Genomic DNA, 17309 nt, shown 5'->3' with positions numbered 1-17309 from the left:
CTCTTTAGCTGCTGTTGATTTACTGTGTCTGGTAAACAAGCAATGCCACCATTAAAGTAATCCCATATTTGAGGAATCTCATTGTTGATCGTAATGCTTCTGGTAACATGAAGCATTGCTGACGTTTTAAAATTTCTACTGTCCTTGCGTGATTGCCATGAACATAATTAAGATGCTTCTTTTCATTTTGTATATGTTTCGTATATTCTTATTGACCAGCAACTGTTTACTTTCTATCTTTTTGTGCAGATAGGGATATCCATTTCACCTTGTTGCTATTGTGACCTTTTGGTGAACTGCACAAAACACTTTTTTGGAATGAGTGTCTTGTGCAGTTCAACTAAAATGTTACATGGGCAACATCTCTCAATTTTGGTGGAACTGCACAAAATGGTGATTGGAGTTTCCAAAATCTCCGTCAAATTCTGCTGGTAATCTCGTGCAACATTTTATTAGCCTTTGCAAGATGAGCCGTAGCTGAATGATGCAATCTTTGCTTCATTTCAGGCGAACTGCAGAAAAAGTGGCATGAATTGAATCATCGAGTGGAGCTGCAGGTTGACTTCCACTAGTGCCAGTATTATAGTAATCATGCTCTTTATTATCTGCGCTGTGCAAACAGGAATACTCAACTACAGATGTTGTGACGGTCAAGAGCATTCGCCAAGTTCTTCGATTGTATGACATGGCTAGCCAAGATGGATTTAATCCCGATATTCACTTTATCAAAAGGCTCTAATGGGTTGGTTCTGAATCTTGCAAGCTGGGAATCAGTGAGATGTGTAGGCATCTTTGTTGTACTTATTATTTGAATCTTATTTGTTGGTTCTGAATCTTGCAAGCTGGGAATCAATGAGATGTGTAGGCATCTTTGTTGTACTTATTATTTGGATCTTATTTGTTGGTTCTGAATCTTGCAAGCTGGGAATCAATGAGATGTGTAGGCATCTTTGTTGTACTTATTATTTGGATCTTATTTGTTGGTTCTGAATCTTGCAAGCTGGGAAACACGGCATGATGATGCAGAGGACAACAACCATAACAAACAGTTCAAACTTGGTAGTATTATCTTTGTGAAAGTGCGACAAATGTGCTGATCGTGAGCGTCCTGAGAATAATAATTCTAATTGTTGTGCATGTTGATCCTGTGGCACTGATAGAACGAGCGAATGCATTGCTTGTTTTAAGTATAAATTTCTATTAAAGCTAATTAAATTTAAGTAAAGTGACCACTAACTCCTGTTATTACAGTACCAATACAGACCCGCTCGTGAACCGACGTGTGGCCGAGGGTGCATCTTCTGCCGGGCGTGCAGCGGACGAGGGAGGGGTAGTAACTGTTGTCGCCTGTACACACTCAGCTTACTGTTGAATCCAGTTCCCCAAGAGCTGAAAAACGAACTGCTGCCGCCGCCTACACACTCGTTCACTCGAAGAGACTCCAATGGCGATCCGAGGGGTGAGCCTGCTGGATATGGACTTCAGCAAGGAGTTCCCCTTTGAGTTCGCCGTTCAGTCCTATGGCTGCACCAAGTTGAATGTGATGTACACCAACGATACGGACTCGGTGAAGCTCTGCCTCGCCTCAGTCCTATGGCTGCACCAGGTTCTGGAGCATTCGCCCGTTTCATCGGCAGCGCCGACTGCACCTTCGCTACGGTGGAGAGAAGGAAGAACGCGACGATTCGGCCATCTGGTGCAACAAGCTTGTCGACATCCAGAAGCAATACAAGATCATCAGCAACGGGCAGGAGAAGGACTCCGTGGTTGACCTCGCTGAGACCATCATCGACCCCTGATACGCCAACATGAAAGAAGACGACCTGAACACGTGGGAGGTACCTCTGAATCTAGCCTACATAACCTACGCGGCCAAGGACGCATACGCATGCTACGACATGTACAGGCAGATCTTGGACATGAGGGCGTGTCTGCTTCCCGTAACCGACGAGTACACGGACAGCCGCAGCGTCATGATCAAGCGTGCCAGGAAGGTCTAGATGTTGTACTTTATCTGTTTATAAGCACCTTTATCATCTGAGTGTTTCATGCATTAGCCTATGTGTCGTAATTATCTGTTTTGTCCGAAATATTTCTTTTAAGAACCCATTAACCTGATTGCTTTTTTAGTGGCTATTTGCTTATGTATGTAAACTAGTTCACTTGTCCGTAAAAAAAACTAGTTCACTCGGCTGCCGTGCTTTGAATCTCCTTCCTCCCAACATATTCCCCTCCTCAGGTGGACCCAGCAGGTCTCTGAATTTTCTCCCACTTTCTTTTTCGATGTAAACTGAGTTTTCTCCCAGTACTTTCCCCTAGAACCAACTCAACTGTCCCACGTCTAGCCTAAAAAATAATAATACCCCACGTACTATTAACTCATCAAATTAAAATGATATTTTATTTCGTAAGTTGAAAGTTCTTACAAAATAATAATAATAATTGTTTATATATAACTTGGCAAGTTAACTCCTAGTGATTGCGTACATAAGCTTGCAAAGATTTTACTGACGTGCAATCATGTGTTTATGTTTTTATAACATTTCTCCGTCTAGCCCAACATGATATTTTCACCCAGCCCAGCAAGTCCGCGGATTTCGAGAAAAATGCAAATGGGATTTAAACGGGCTGCATAGATGCTACATCATTGTTTCACCCAGCCCACCAAATGGACTAAAAAAACAAATGGACTGGCTGACATGTGGGCCAGTAGGTCGAAGCCTAAGAAGGCGTTGGATTTACATCCAATGGCCGACATTCTTCTTCAATCTCTCGTCTTCTTCCCCCAGCGCTGCCGGAACCGCCTGCTCCAGCCTTCGGCGTCCAGCGGCGTTGTTTTGCGCTCCTCAGCGAAACGCTACCCCGCTGACGGCCAGGCCATCCCTCCACTCCGCACCTCCTGTTATTCTCTGCCGAGTGTAGGCCCACCCCGCACCCGAACCAGTCAAGTTTCCCACTCCTCTCGGTCTGCGACTCCACTGCCGCGTCTTCCCCATCTCCGGGTCGTTCCAGTCTGGGGCCTCGCCGTCGTCCATCGCCTCAGTGCGCTCGGCGCGGCATGGTCAACATACGAGAGTCATCGGAAGAGGACTGCACGTGGAGAGCCTGACGGCTGGGACCCACGAGGTCCATGGTCACACGCAAGGAAAGTTCCTCCTTATTACGCACTGTACGTGCACTGTACATGGGAAGGGCTTCTGTATTTCGCGAAAAAACGTTCCCCCCGCTGACAGTTCGGACCCACCAGCTATATCTTCGCACGCAAAGAAGTGCCTCCTTATTACGCACCAAAAAATGAATACCCCCTGCTAGCTGGGACCCACCATAGTGGGTGGCTGACTTGTGGGCCTACTAAGTTGACAAGGACGGAGGGCTTTGTCAACTTAGTCAATATGAACGATTCTAGCTCTAGTGACCGTACAATGTCCATCCAACGGCCATAGTGCTTCTTCAACCTCTAGTCTTCTTGCTCCAGCTGCCCAAAGCAGCGCCGGTCGTGCCGCGTGCTCCTGCCTCTCGTGGCCGGCTGTGATGCCACAGAGGCCTCATCGCTCCCTACTACTCCCACCGCTGGCCCAGGGTATCCCTCTACTCACCCACACCCCCTGTTATTCTACGGCGACGGCAGCCTCACGCCGCAGCCGAACCAGTGAACCCTCATACTCCTCCCCGCGTGGGCATCCACTGCCGCGTCTTCCCCGGCTCTGCGTCTTCCCCGGCTCCGCGTCGTCCCCTTCCTAGGCCTCGCCGTCGTCCACCGCCTTGGTGCTCTCGGCGCGGCGTGGTCAATGTGGTCAACGACCGACTTCCATCGGAAGAGTACTATACCTGGAGAGGCTGACAGCTGGGTCCATGGCCACAGCCCAGTTTTTTTGTGATTTGCCAAGTAAGTCGCTTTGTCAGGCCTGTTGGGCTGCAAATCTTTCAAGACGAGGAGAGCTTCCTTCGGCTGGCCGAGAAAATGGCCTATCAGTAATGAGAAATGGGCTGTACATTTTTAAAACACATCAAACCGGCAATTAGTTTCAAATATCTTTTTTTCATTTCGAGATTTTAAATTACATTAATTTTTATGCGTGGAGAATTTGTTGGATTTTATATTGATATACATTTATTTTTAAAATCAGTTTGAATGTGAGTCAAAATTTCGGGATTAAAAACAGTTCGGACTGCACCGAAATATGCAAAATTTCGTATAATTTTTTAACCGTGGCCACAATATGGGCTGTAATGCTAACAAAAAGAATATGGGCTCCAAAAAAACCTTAAGAATTAGCAAATGGGCTGTAAATTATTAGAAATAATGGCAGATGGGCTGTATGCTGTTTTCCACAGACTTGAGGCTTTCCTAAAAAAAGGTTGACGCACAAGCAGTGACTGTTGGATGTCCATCGAACGACCGTCGTGCTTCTTCAATCTCTGCTCGTCCTGCTCCAGCCGCTCAAACAAGCGCCGGCGGGACTGCCTGCTCCCTCCTCCCCGCGGCCGGCTGTGCTGCCGCGCAGGTCTCACTGCCCCACCGTACTCCCATCGCAATCCCTCTACTCACCCACACATGCTGTTATTCTCCGGCGATGGCAGACGAACCAGTAAACCCTCATACAGTCGTACTCCCCTCCGCGTGGGAAACAACTGCCGAGTCTTCCCTGCCTCCGTGTCGTTCCCTTCCTAGGCCTCGCCGTCATCCACCGCCCTAGTGATCTCGGCGCGGCCTGGTCAACGTGGTCAACGACCGACATGCATCTGAAGTGGACTGTACGTGGAGAGGCCGTCAGCTGGGTCCACGGCTGCACGCAAGGAAATGCCTCCTTATTACGCGCAAAATAATGATTCCTCCACCTGACATTAGGGACCCACCGAAAGGGCCTCTGTATTTTGCGAAAAAACGTTACCACCGCTGACAGCTCGGACCCACCAGCTATATCTTCGCACACAAGGAAGTGCCTCCTTATTACGCACAAAAAAATGAATACTCCCCCTGTTAGCTGGGACCCAGTATAGTGGCAGGCTGACTTGTGGGCCTACTAATTTGACGGGGACGGAGGGCTTTGTCAACTTAGTCAATATGCACGATTCTAGCTCTAGTGACCGTACGATGTTTATCCAACGGCCGTTGTGCTTCTTCAACCTCTGGTCTTCTTGCTCCAGCCGCCCAAACCAGCGCCGCTCGTGCCTCGTGCTCCTGCCTCCCATGGCCGGCTGCGATGCGGCGGAGGCCTCACCGCCCCCTACTACTCCCACCGCTGGCCAGGCCATCTCTCTACTCACCCACACCCCCTGTTATTCTGCGGCGACGACAGCCTCACACCGCAGCAAACCAGTGAACCCTCGTACACCTCTACGCGTGGGCATCCACTGCCACGTCTTCCCCGGCTCCGCGTCGTCCCCTTCCTAGGCCTCGCCGTCGTCCACCGCCCTGGTGCTCTCGGCGCGGCGTGGTCAACGTGGTCAAGGAACGGCTTCCATCGGACGTGGACTGTATGTGGAGAGGCTGACAGCTGGGTCCACGGCTGCAGCAAGGAAGTGCCTCCTTATTACGTGCAAAATAATTATTCCACCACCTGGCAGCTGGGACCCACCGGACGGGCCACCGTATTTCGTGAAGAAAATGTTTCCCCTGAGTGTTGGGACCCACCAGCTACATCTTCGCACGCAAGGAAGTGCGTCTGGGCAAGAAAAAACGATTCGCCCCCCTTACTGCTGGGACCCACCAGCTACATCTTCGCAGGCAAGGAAGTGCGTGACAGTCGGGACCCACCTGGTCGAAGCGTACGTAGCGTTGTCATTCTGGTCGCGAACGTGTACGTACATATATACTGGTGGATGTAGAGGCGCGCACGTGTCGTAGTAGAGGCGCGTACGTGTCATAGTAGAGGTGCGCACGTAGCATGTACACGTATGTACAGCGGCCAGGGTGCAAGAAAGAAAATACGGCCACGTATGTGTACATACGGGCGGGGTCTCCAACGCCTACTCGCGCATACGTACGGCCAGGGCTCGTGTACATGGCTGGGTCGGAACGGAGAAACAGCGTCGTCGTCATGTTCATGGGGAGGCAACGGAATGCGTCGTGTATGGGGAGGCAACGGAATGCGTCGTGTTCATCGGGAGGCAACGGAACGCGTGGGAGCCAACCGGCTGGGTCAGAACGGAATGCGTGGTCGTGTTCATCGCGAGGGCTTGGACGGAATAGGCGATGGAAACGAGGCCTGGCATACCGCGCAACGGAGGAAATGGACCTCCTACATTCGGAACGGGGTCCTGTTGATCGGGAGGGGTGTGGCGTATCGCAAAACAGAGGAAACAGACCTCCTATGGTCGAAACGGGGTCCTGTTGATCGGGAGGGGTGTGGCGTATCGCAAAACGGAGGAAACGGACTTGTGTTGAAGCGCTACGGTCGAAACGCGGGTCCTGTTCATCGGGACGGGTGTGGCGTACCGCAAAACGGGACTCCACGGGATACTGTTCATCTCCACCGTCAACCCCCTCCAGCCTCCACGGGCTACTGTTCATCCACCGTCGACCTCCTCCAGCCTCCACCTGCGACTATTCATCCATGGGCTCCTGTTCATCCAGCCTCCACCACGCGCTACTCCACCGGCTACTGTTCAACCAGCCCTCTCCACAGGCTCCTGTTCAACCACCCCTCCACGAGCTACTGTTCATCCAGCCCTCCACGGGGTGGTCCTGTTCATCTTACCCTCCACGGGGTCCTGTTCATCCAGCCCCAACCGGCTCGATCGATCGGGGTCCTGTTCATCCAGAGGCAACACCACGGGGTCCTGTTCATCCACCCCCACCGGGAACTGTTCATCCAAACCCCCCAGCAACGCTCACTATTCATCCAGAGGCAGCATCGATCGGCTTCAGTTAGCAGCAGTAGCGAAGGAATCGCTCGATCGGGTTCAGTTAACAGCCATCGATCGATCGCTCAGGTTCAGTAACGCGTAGCCTGAAGTGCAATCGCTCGGGTTTAGTTAGAGCCCAACGCCTCGCTCGGGTTCAGTTAGAGCCAACGCCTCGCACACACGCGCGTACGTGTACAAGAGAAACGCGCATCGTTCGGCCCCCGACCTCCCACCGTAACCGGGAACTCCCCGAAATTTTACTCACCCTCGCTTCTACCACAGTTTTTTCCGTCATGGACGGCCCAAAGAATGTCATGCAGCTGCGTCTCCGGCCCGCCCAGGACGAAAAGCCCATTTTCTATCATGATTTTTTGTCATAGAAGTAGGAGCCCACCACATCTATGATGATACCGGGTTTTGTCACAATTATCGTGATAGAAGTGTCATAAGTATGACAGAAAAAAAGTGGGTCTGTCCGGCTATATCGTGATAGAAGTGTCATAAGTATGACAGAAGTGTCATAAGTACAAGTGTCACAATTATCTATGATGACTATATCTCGTTGTGTCTCAAAGTGGGTTTGTCCGGCTTAGTGATCTCCATCCCAGAGCACATACTATCGGTTTAGCATCTCCATGCACATGACTTGTGAAACATAATCATCAACCGAGTCGTATACTAGTCAAGGATATGTGTCCGCATAACCTTATCAACTAGGGACCATTAGAACAATCATCATACAATACATAGTTCCACAAACAAGTCACATACTCATTGATACATATCACTGATGATGTTCAAGGACAATGCAAAGGACTAATGAATACATATGGAAATATGATCATCACATGATTGCCTCTAGGGCATATCTCCAACACTCCAATGCGGCTTGCACCATGGATTAACAAGGGCCTGGATTGGTCGTCGTCCGAGAGGTCATGATGCTGCAGAAGTGCATCAAGAATATGATGGAGAAGAACACCAGTCTTGCTGATGTGATCCAGGTGATGCTTTTTCGCCGGATTCTCCCTGCCAGCGCCGGCCTCTCCACATGTGGGAGTTCAATCCGGGCTGGCCCTCGGACCCTGCAGCGATTCTTCGGCACGACGCATGAAGAGATTTGGAAGCTACTTTTCAAGGCCCAGAAGTCATGGCCAGAGATGACCGAAGACATCGGCCTCGACTGCGCTCATCCGGCCACTCCAGTAAGTTTTCTGATTTCCGAACATAACTTCAACTTGTAAATCCAAGGGGTATGCTGAGCTCTCCATTCTTCCCTCATGGCTGGACAAAGAAGGCGGAGTGGATCCGATGTCCGGCTCCGCTACCCGAAGACCTAGCCATTTCTGTGCTAACGAGGATGCTGGTCCCCGCGCCGTACTAGGCGCCGGAGAAGAAGGCCAAGAAGAAGGGCAAGGAGGCCAAAAGTGGCCTCCGCCATAAAGGTACTTCGGACGCTGTGTCTGGAGATACCAAAGCTCTCTCCTCCCACGAGGGAGATGAAGACGAAGAGGTGGAGGAGGAGGAGGAGGAAGAGAGCAATTCTCCTCTCAAGGAGGAGAAGAAGAAGAGGGCGGCCTCCGCTGACCTAGAGGCAGAGGTGTCCAAAAGGGGGAAGATATCCCTCTCGGATGGCTCGGACTCGGATGCCGAAGCCATCCCCCAGTGGCGCCCCAGGGCGAAGCCCCTGGCCGAACTGTAAGTATTCAAAGATACGATGCATATGTCCGGCCTTTTACAATTTGTAGGATAACATATCATTTATGTATTTCAGTCCGGCCTGTGATCTGCCCCAACAATCATTGTCTTCAGGGAACTCCCTGGCGCCGGGGATGTTGGAGAGCGAGACGCCTCCGTGAGCCTCTCTGCCACATGCCACGAATGACACCGAGGTGTTATCTCATAGTACCTCTCCGGGCCAGGGAGAGGTGCGAAAGGCCGCTAAGATGGCGCCAGAGGGTAATGCCCCGGCTGCCGAAAATATGGGGGGCACAACCCCCATGGAGACTGACGCCGAGGGGCCCAACCAGTCCGGTCCCCAGCCGAATGCCACTCCGGAGACCCATACGGCTCCGGAATCGAGCGAGCAACCCCCTTTGAAGGAGGGGGGAGTGCCGACTCCACCAGCGTCCTCCATCAATCCAGAGGCGCCGGACACTTTGAGGGAAGCACGCCGACGTGCTTCCATCGTGGAGGAGCACCGTACCCTAATGGGTACGGTGGTTGAGAAGGTTCAATCCGCCAAAAGCGGGCTGAACGAAGCTTGCACCAGCCTGTTAACAGGCTTTGAGGTATGCGATGTATTATTCATAGCCACTTTTGCATGTGTAAAAAATATGCCTGTGTATAGATAGTAGCTCCTGAGACTTTGTTCGGCTTTCGCAAAGAAGGGAAGAACAGAGGATCGAGTAGTATTCGCAGGAGATAATATATGTGTCTATTTTGATAAACAGGCTTCACTATTAGCGGCCACCGCCATGCCGCCGAAGTGTCTGAGCTTAAGCGGAAGTTGGAGCGGGCTGATGAAGAAATCGTCCGCACCAACAAGCGTTTTGAGGAAACGCAAGGTATGGTTGGAAAAAATTAGTGACACACTTAAAGGAATATGTCAATACAGAGTCTAATCTCATGTGGTGCTGATCATATTTGCAGATAGGGCGACTGAGGTCGAGGACCTGAAGAGCGCCCTTGCCCAAGCCAAGGAGCAGGCGCGGGTGAGCCAAGTGGCCACTGACAAAGCGGCTGCAGATTTAGAGGCCGAGCAGGTTACCCGTCGTAGTTGTGAGGAGTAGGTGACCGAAGTGGCGCAGGCGCTCCAGGATGCCGCCAACAAGTGCGAGGCCTTGGAGGAGAGTAATAAGGCCCAAGCGGCCGAACTCTCCAAGGCTCTTCAAGAGGCAAAGGAGGCGCGGAGCAAGTCCCGGGCGGCTCGCGAGGAGATCAAGCAAGCCGGACAGATAGCGGCTAGTAAGCCTTTTCTTTTATAGAGTATATTTGGTGATCGAAGATAAGCTTTGCTAAATCAACTATGGAGTGCTCCAGACGCCTTTGTGGATCTCCCGAGGAGTGCTGCCGACGCCGCACAGTATTTCCGGGCCCAAGAAGGGAACACAACGATGAAGCTCTTATGGTTGCAATACCTGGCGCCGAAGCGGCCAGCGCTGCTGAACAACTAGATGATGCAGCTGGTGGAGCTACATAGGATGTACGGTTTGGCCATGAAGGACATTATAGTCCGGCTATGGCCAGCCGGACCCATTCCTAGCAACTACTTCGGTCTGGTCAAGCGGCTCGTGTGACGCCTTGCCCCGAGTTGACGCTGTGAAGCGCTCGGCATGCATAGAGGGCGCGCGGATGGCCTTTCCCGTGTCAAGATGCACTGGGCGAAGATGAAGGCCGCCGTCATGGCAGTCGATGGTCCGCCCGAAGGCAAGGACTACCGCAAGTCGGAGCGATACTTTGATGACATCCTGGAGGGTGCCCATTTGATAGAGGGTCAATGCTCGAAGGATATTATTTTTGAGTGAATGTATCCGGGCGACCCAGATTGTGTGTTATGGAACAATGTCTTTATAATGTACTTGTGCCTTTATCTGAAATATTTTCCTCCAATGCGGCCGTATTTATTTCTGAAAGTTTACCAGTCGTCGGCTTCAGCCCCCATGTAGATACTACGGGGGTGTTCAGAATGACCACACTTGTCCCAACGTCTTGGTCCGTAAAGGAGGTGATCATGCAGCGAACTAGGCAATCAGACAATGTGGCTTTACAACTCTCACTTAGCCATAGGAGTTTGACAATGGGATTATAGGCGTAGCCCCTGGTGTTGTTCGGCTATCCGAACTTGGGTGCTTTAGACGCCTGACCGGGTGGAGGCCAGTCCTTCATAAAATACAGAAAAAATCGCGAGAGATTTAATAAGTCACCGAACCGCTGACCAGCTCTCGCCATATCATGACGGTCAGTTTTCAGCTTTCTCTACTGAGGTGTTTGACCGAACGAGCCGGAAACACAATCGCAGTAGTTCTCCCTTTACTACCTTAACCGAACAAGCGGAACGTAAGGTGGTAAGCACAGGAGCCGGGCAACCCATCTATTGACCAATAACATGATTCAGAGCTGATGCATATAATGCGGTATTCGGGACACCGAAGTGTACTATAAAAGTGTTCAGACTTTTTGTTTTTGAATATTTGTGGCCGAATGAAGCCCCTGGCAATTGATGCCAACCAGTCGTGAAGACGGAATACAGATTATGGAGTAGGCCAATACTGAATAATGTAGGACAAAGACTGCTTACGATATATTATGATTGATATGTCAAACATACTCTTACAGAGAATGCCATAATTATCAAGGCTATTTTACATGCCAAGAATTGGAGAACAAGGGAAATCTGTATACAAGTCCTAAAAAGGGAAAGATGATCTTGAAGATCCTTTGGACACTCTGCCGCACATTTGCGCCGCTTTTCGCCTTGGTGTATGATCCTTTGAGAGGATCAATGATCGATTATACATAAGGGGCCTGGAAAAGGGCCCTTGGTACCATCGAAAAGTGATGCGGGTTGTAAAGAACCTGAAAAATAAAAATAAGAAGAAAAAGGGAAGAATATGAGGGTCCGGATAGGGTCGAGCCGTACTGTGGACTTTGTTTTTAGTATGCCTCCGTCCATGCCCATGGTATCTTTAGTGTGTAGTTATGTACGCGCAGTACGTATGCCGCAATCAGGTTAGGGTTTTGACGGAGGCGGAATTGCTAATCAAGTTCTAGACGAGCTAGACTGTCATTCTGCAGGGTAGACCGGACTCGTTTGATAGTGTCCGGGGCTTGACTTCCAATATAGTATTCGGCTTGATAAGGCCACCCTGTACTTCAGCTGCTAGGGCTGCAGTATGCTCCTCAGTACAGAGGGAACGCTCCATGTTTCCATTGACTGTAATAATGCCGCGTGGTCTGGGCATCTTGAGCTTTAGATAAGCATAGTGCAGGACTGCATTGAAATGGGTGAGCGCGGTTCGTCCGAGCAATGCATGGTAACCACTGCGGAAAGGGACGATGTCAAAGATTAAATGTTCGCTTCGGAAGTTATCTGGTGAGTCGAAGACTACCTCCAACGTTATTGACCCTGTGCAGCAGGCCTCGACGCCGGGTATTACTCCTTTAAAGGTAGTTTTAGTGGGCTTGATTTTTTACGGATCACTACCAATTTTACGGACAGTGTCCTGATAGAGCAGGTTAAGACTGCTACCGCCGTCCATGAGGACTCATGTGAGGAGGAATCCGTCGATGATTGGGTCGAGGACCAATGCTGCCGAACCTCCATGACGGATACTGGTCGGATGGTCTCTGCGGTCAAAAGTGATCGGGCAAGCCGACCATGGGTTGAATTTTGGGGCGACTGGCTCTATGGCGTAAACGTCCCTTAGTGTGCGCTTGGGGATATGAATGACGTAAATCATATTCGCTGTTTTTACCTTGGGGGGAATTTATTTTGCCCCCCTATGTTTGATGGGTGCGGCTCATCATCATCCTCGCTAGGCGGCCCTTTCCCCTTATGTTCGGTGTTTATCTTACCGGCATGTTTAAAGACCCAACAATTTATGTTGGTGTGATTAGCGGGCTTGTCCGAGGTGCCATGAATCTGGCAGGGCCGATCTAGTATTCTGTCCAAACTGGATGGACCATCTTTGTTTCCTTTGAATGGCTTCTTCCGCTGACCGGGTTTAGAGCCACTGAATCCGGTGTTGACCGCCGTGTCTTCGGTATCTTTGTTGTTGCTTCGATGCTTGTGTTTGTTGCCTCGTGGCTTGCCGTTGCCATCTCTGGCTTCGGAGGTGCCAGGGTCGCTGGTGCTGTTGCTTCTACGAGCTAGCCAGCTATCTTCTCCCGCGCAAAAGCAGGTCATAAGTGCGGTGAGATCTGCCATGGACTTCGGTTTTTCTTGGCCGAGGTGTCGGGCAAGCCACTCATCATGGACGCTGTGTTTAAAGGCCGCGAGGGCTTCGGCGTCCAGAAAATCGACAATTTGGTTCCTTTTAATTAAGAACCTGGTCCAGAGTTTCCGGGCTGACTCTCCGGGTTGCTAGACTATGTGACTAAGGTCATCGGCGTCTAGAGGCCGAACGTAGGTACCTTGGAAGTTGTCTCTAAAGGCATCTTCCAAATCTTCCCAGCTACCAATGGAGTTTTCTAGGAGACTGTTTAACCAGTGTCGTGTTGGTCCCTTGAGTTTTAGGGGGAGGTACTTGATGGCGTGGAGATCGTCACCGCGAGCCATGTCGATGTGGAGAAGAAAATCTTCGATCCATACTGCGAGATCTGTCGTTCCATCGTACGATTCAATGTTCACGGGTTTAAACCCTTCTAGGAGCTGGTGCTCCATTACCTCATCGGTGTGCGGCGCCTCTATATCGGGCGACGTCACGACGCAGTTCGGACGAAGTCCGTATGCGGTTCTTGGCCCGGGTGACGTTTTGCCTGTCGCACCAGGCCTGATGGTCGTCTTCTCGCGTTGGGGCACGCCCCCTTGATCCATAGATTTATCTGGCTTGGCCTGCTCTATTGTCCAGGTCATGTCATAGGTCGTAGGTGTATCCTGGTGCCGCTGTCTCTCTGCCTCTATGGCGAGGTGGTGCAAGTTGATGTTCGGCGTAGGTGGCCGCTTTATCTCGCCCATGTGGTGGGCGGTCTGGTTCATCAGCACGGTCATGTCTTGACGGTATGGGCTCGAGGGCCTCGTCGTCAAATTGTGGTTGTAGCTGACGCTTCGGATAACTCTTTCCTGGGCGTTGAAGGCCATACTCTTGGCAGATAGGACCTGGGTCCATCTGTCGTTGAGTGTATCATGTTCGTCTTGGAGCTGTTGCTGCTTCTTTTTTAGGCTTCTTGCCATAGCGATTAGCTAGCGCTTAAAGCGCTCCTGCTTGAGTGGTTCCTCTGGCACGATGAAGACTTCGTCATCGAGGCTCACATGATCCTCGGAGATCAGTAGATAGTTACTATCCTCCGAGTCCTCGTTCCCGACCGGATCGTCAGGGTTAACTTGTCCTTCCTCCCAACCATCCTGTTCGGATGTTGGATCGACGGGGGCTTCGGGGTCTTCGGCGTTCTCTGTAGTATTATTGTCTCCGGTGCCGGCATTGCTGTCTTTATCGCGACGCAATTATGAGTGGCGCTGCTAACGTCGACGCTTTGGAGGTGCCTCAGCAGGCTTGTCCTCAACCGGATCCTTCCTGCCGTCGTCGTCATCCTCTTTGGGTGTGTCCACCATTTACGCGTCATATGTGGAGGTGGCCGTCCAACGTCCGATAATGGGTGGGTCTTGGCCTTGTTCGTCTCCGGCATCGTCATCCATGCCATCGATGTCTTCGGAGGCGTAGTCCAGCATGTCAGTTAAATCTTCGACAGTGGCTATGAATTGGGTGGTGGGTGGGAAGCAAAATTCCCTTCTTTCATCCCGTAGTCTGGGCTGGGCGTGATTCGGAGGTGACTCCTGTGTGATGGCGAGGGATCGCATTAAGTCCAGAGCCTCGTTTAAGAGTGAGGTTTGGACAGGGAAACGAGAGTCTGCGGGGCTGGCCGGGGTGAAGGCCTCCTAGCCATGCTTGCTCGGCGTGGACTTCGAGAGTTCGGATCTGGAGTCCGGGGCCGCGTCCGGCCTTTCAATGATAGGGGAACCCGGTCTGATTCCGAGTTCGCCGTGGACACAATCGCCTCCTGATCCTCGATAGTGCGGTTTGCAACGGAGAGTCCGGTGGGCTCCAAACTCCCATCTTCGGACCAGGTGGTTTGCTCCAGATCTAAGGCCAGAGGGGTGGTCGGGGCCGCGAACCCTTCGAAGATCAAGTCTCCTCAGATATCGGCGACATAGTTTAGGTTCCCAAAACTGATCTGATGACCAGGGGCGTAGCTGTCGATTTGTTCAAGGTGGCCAATTGAGTTGGCACGCAGAACGAAGCTGCCGAACACAAAAATCTGGCCGGGGAGGAAAGCTTCCCCGGAAACGGCATCATTGTTGATGATCGAACGAGCGATCGAACCTTCTGTCGATGGCACAGTGGAACTCTCAATTAAAGCACCAACGTCGGTGTCAAAACCGGCCGCTCTCGGGTAGGGGTTCCCGAACTGTGCGTCTGAGGATCGAAGGTAACAGGAGACAGGGGACACGATGTTTACCCAGGTTCGGGCCCTCTTAATGAAGGTAATACCCTACTTCCTGCTTGATTGACTTTGATGAGTATAGGGGTTACAAGAGTTGATCTACCTCGAGATCGTAATGGCTAAACCCTAGATGTCTAGCCTGTATGATTATGATTGTCTCTACGGACTAAACCCTCCAGTTTATATAGACACCGGAGGGGCCTAGGGTTGTACAGAGTCGGTTTACAGAGAAAGGAAACTACACATCCGGATGCCAAGCTTGCCACCCATGCAAAGGAGAGTCCCATCCGGACACGGGGGGAAGCCTTCTATCTTGTATCTTCACGGCCCACCAGTCCGGCCCATGTCACATAGCCCGGACGCACGGGGACCCCATAATCCAGGACTCCCTCACCCACCATGGCCATCGCACATGAAGGACTTGCCTCACTTGGGTAGATCTTCACGAAGTAGGCGATCTCCTTGCCCTTACAAACTCCTTGGTTCAACTCCACAATCTTGACGGAGGCTCCCAAGTGACACCTAACCAATCTAGGAGACACCACTCTCCAAAAGGTAATAGATGGTGTGTTGATGATAGTCTCCCCAACACTCAACTCTCTCACACAGATTTGGCTATGGTGGAAAGATGATTTGAGTGGAAAGCAACTTGGGGAAGGCTAGAGATCAAGATTCTTGTGGTTGGATTGGAATGTCTTGGTCTCAACACATGAGTAGGTGGTTCTCTCTCAGAAAATGAGTAGTGGAAGTGTAGGCACGTTCTGATGGCTCTATCTTGAATAGAGAAGGGGGTGGAGGGGTATATATAGCCTCCACAAAAAATCTAACCGTTACACACATTTGACCCAACTCGGTGAGACCGAATAAGTGAACTCGGTGAGACCGATTCAGTTCAAAATGTGAACGTTAGGATTCTCGGTGGGACCAACATGATCAACTCGGTGGGACCGATGTGCTAGGGTTAGGGTAAAACCTTATCTCGTTTTGACCGACTACACAAACTTGATGAGACCGATTTCAGTAATAAGCAAACAGAGAGTTGGTCAGGAAAACTCGGTGGGACCGATCGCTCCTTTCGGTGATACCGAAACATTACGAAAGGGAGACAGAGAGTTTGCATTGCAAACTCGGTGGGACCGATCACTCATTTCGGTGAGACCGAAACGTTACGAAGGGAAACAGAGAGTTTGCAATCCCATCTCGGTGAGACCGAAATCCCTATCGGTGAGACCGAACTGATTAGGGTTTCTGGCTATGGCTATGTCAAAGGAACTCAGTGGCGCCGGATGGATCAAATCAGCGGGGCCAAGTTTGACTTTAGGTTTAGGACATATTTGGATTTGAGAAAGTGGTTGAGGGCTTTGGAGCATATCACTAAGCATTTTGAGAAAGTAGACCATTAAGCAACACCTCATCCCCTTTTAATAGTACTAGATGACCAGTTGCGCCAAATGGCGCAAAGACCCATTTAAAACCATGTTCGTGTTGAAAATATTTGCATTTTTTCAATAACCGTATATTTGAGTACATTTGGTAAGAACTTATACCCCTATACATAAAGGAAATTAAATTCAAATATTTTCTGAAGGTAATAATGCCACAAATTAGATCATCGGTAGGTCAAGATAGTTGAGTCTGCAATTAGGAACTCCGAGTAGCTGTAAACTTGCATTAAAAAAGAGTAAACCCAAGTGACACAATAAAATGTACTTAATATATGAACTCGTGAACATTTGTACAGGAGAAGTTAATAGAAATAGTGGTCAATTACATCATATAATTTGGTTCTATACTCTTGTGTATATATCCTGAGTGCTACCCCTTTGTGATCAACTCTTTGTCCTTCGAATCGAATGGCACGGCTACTGCCCCTTGTGGAAAAAGGAAGGACTCTATAATACCCGTAAACGTAAACTTATAATTGCAAAAATAAATGCCACAAGCACCATATATAAGGATATATTACAAAATACAATGCAGTTCATAGGCTCATTCTTCAATTGACATTCTGGACATCATCAAAATTATGAGGTATTATTGTGAATTGCAAAACTTCTAAACCAGGTGCTAGCCTCAGAACATCCTTCAGTATGTACCTACCACAAATTATAGTCAGATTAATAAAATATATATCCCTTTTTAGAAGCGAAAATACACAACCATCTAAAATAGAGAAACTTGGCGGCATGCGGCATAAAGAAGATATTGCTCATGCTTGCTTGAGACAAGGAATATAGCTAAAGAATTTCCAAACCTTGAGAACGAACTACAATAAACAACCAAAAAATCTAATATTC

The sequence above is a fragment of the Triticum aestivum genome, chromosome 5D (assembly GCF_018294505.1).
Source record: "Triticum aestivum cultivar Chinese Spring chromosome 5D, IWGSC CS RefSeq v2.1, whole genome shotgun sequence".
Lineage (NCBI taxonomy): Eukaryota > Viridiplantae > Streptophyta > Magnoliopsida > Poales > Poaceae > Triticum > Triticum aestivum.
This window is presented reverse-complemented; position numbering follows the sequence as displayed.